The sequence below is a fragment of the Arachis hypogaea genome, chromosome 14, assembly GCF_003086295.3.
Source record: "Arachis hypogaea cultivar Tifrunner chromosome 14, arahy.Tifrunner.gnm2.J5K5, whole genome shotgun sequence".
In the NCBI taxonomy this organism is placed as follows: Eukaryota; Viridiplantae; Streptophyta; class Magnoliopsida; order Fabales; family Fabaceae; genus Arachis; species Arachis hypogaea.
The window spans coordinates 27,927,237-27,929,513 of NC_092049.1; the positions used below are offsets into that span (position 1 = coordinate 27,927,237).

At 30.8% G+C, this 2,277-nt stretch overlaps 1 non-coding gene across 1 annotated transcript; it reads right to left on the minus strand.

Annotated features, from left to right (window-relative positions):
- Positions 1 to 1,912: 1,912 nt before the first annotated feature.
- Positions 1,913 to 2,020, minus strand: LOC112746285 (small nucleolar RNA R71). The gene has a single exon (XR_003174177.1). It is a non-coding gene; the product is annotated as a small nucleolar RNA R71 (small nucleolar RNA).
- Between the last annotated feature and the right edge of the window lie 257 nt (positions 2,021 to 2,277).

Here is a 2,277-nt window from a genome sequence, read left to right on the forward strand (position 1 = left end):
CAATTTTTAAGTTTGGTGTCAATTGCATTTTTTTTCTAAAAATTTTTATGCATTTTTCAAAAATTCATGCATTCATAGTGTTCTTCATGATCTTCAAGTTGTTCTTGGCCAGTCTTCTTGTTTGATCTTCATATTTTCTTGTTTTGTGTCTTTTCTTGTTTTTCATATGCATTCTTGCATTCATAGTGTCCATACATGAAAAATTTCTAAGTTTGGTGTCTTGCATGTTTTTCTTTTCTTGAAAATTTTTCAAAAATAAGTTCTTGATGTTCATCTTGACATTCATAGTGTTCTTGGTGTTCATCTTGACATTCATAATGTTCTTGCATGCATCACATGTTTAGATCCAACATTTTCATACATTGCATCATTTTTCATGTTTTTCTCTCTCATCATTAAAAATTCAAAAATAAAAAAAAATATCTTTCCTTTTTCTCTCATAAATTTTGAAAATTTGGATTGACTTTTTCAAAAATTTTTAAAATTTAGTTGTTTCTTATGAGTCAAATCAAATTTTCAATTTAAAAATCTTATCTTTTCAAAATCTTTTTCAAAAAATCAAATCTTTTTCATTTTTCTTATTTATTTTCAAAAATTTTAAAAATATTTTTCAAAAATCTTTATCTTAATTTTACATCATATTTTCGAAAATATCATCAACAATTAATGTTTTAATTCAAAAATTTCAAGTTTGTTACTTACTTGTTAAGAAAGATTCAAACTTTAAGTTCTAGGATCATATCTTGTGATTTCTTGTGAATCAAGTCATTAATTGTGATTTTAAAAATCAAATCTTTTTCAAAACTAATTTCAATCATGTCTTTTCAAAAATATCTTTTTATCTTATCTTTTTCAAAATCATATCTTTTCATATCATATCTTTTTCAAAAATTTTATTTTAAAATATCTTTTCTAACTTCTTATCTTCTTATCTTTTAAAAATTGAATTTCAAATCTCTTTCAACTAACCACTTAACTTTTTGTTTGTTTCTTATCTCTTTCAAAACTACCTAACTAACTATCCCTCTCTAATTTTCGAAAATACCTCCCCCTTTTTCAAAAATTCTTTTTAATTAATTAATTGTTTCAATTTTTAATTTTAATTTGATTTCATTCCTAATTTTCGAAAATCACTAACCCCTTTTCAAAATTTTATTTTCGAAAATCCTCTTTCCCTCTCATCTCCTTCTATTTATTTATTCATCTACTAATACTTCATCTCACCCAAATTCGAACCCCCTCTTCCATCTGTGTTCGAATTTTCTCTTTTTCCCTTCTTTACATTACATTCTTTTCTTCTTCTACTCACACAGGGGAACCTCTATACCTGGGTAAAAAGGATCCCTATTATTATTATTTTTCTGTTCCCTCTTTTTCATATGAGCAGGAGCAAGGACAAGAACATTCTTGTTGAAGCAGATCCTGAACCTGAAAGGACTCTGAAGAGGAAACTAAGAGAAGCTAAAATACAACAATCCAGAGATAACCTTATAGAAATTTTCGAACAGGAAGAGGAGATGGCAGCCGAAAATAATAATAATGCAAGGAGGATGCTTGGTGACTTTACTGCACCTAATTCCAATTTACATGGAAGAAGCATATCCATCCCTACCATTGGAGCAAACAATTTTGAGCTGAAACCTCAATTAGTTTCTCTGATGCAACAAAACTGCAAGTTTCATGGACTTCCATCTGAAGATCCTTTTCAGTCTTAACTGAATTCTTGCAGATCTGTGATACTGTTAAGACTAATGGAGTAGATCTTGAAGTCTACAGGCTCATGCTTTTCCCTTTTGCTGTGAGAGACAGAGCTAGAATATGGTTAGATTCTCAACCTAAAGATAGCATGAACTCTTGGGATAAGCTGGTCAAGGCTTTCTTAGCCAAGTTCTTTCCTCCTCAAAAGCTGAGTAAGCTTAGAGTGGATGTTCAAACCTTCAGACAGAAAGAAGGTGAATCCCTCTATGAAGCTTGGGAGAGATACAAGGAACTGACCAAAAAGTGTCCTTCTGACATGCTTTCAGAATGGACCATCCTGGATATATTCTATGATGGTCTGTCTGAATTAGCTAAAATGTCATTGGATACTTCTGCAGGTGGATCCATTCACCTAAAGAAAACGCCTGCAGAAGCTCAAGAACTCATTGACATGGTTGCTAATAACCAGTTCATGTACACTTCTGAGAGGAATCTTGTGAGTAATGGGACGCCTCAGAAGAAGGGAGTTCTTGAAATTGATACTCTGAATGCCATATTGGCTCAGAATAAAATATTGAC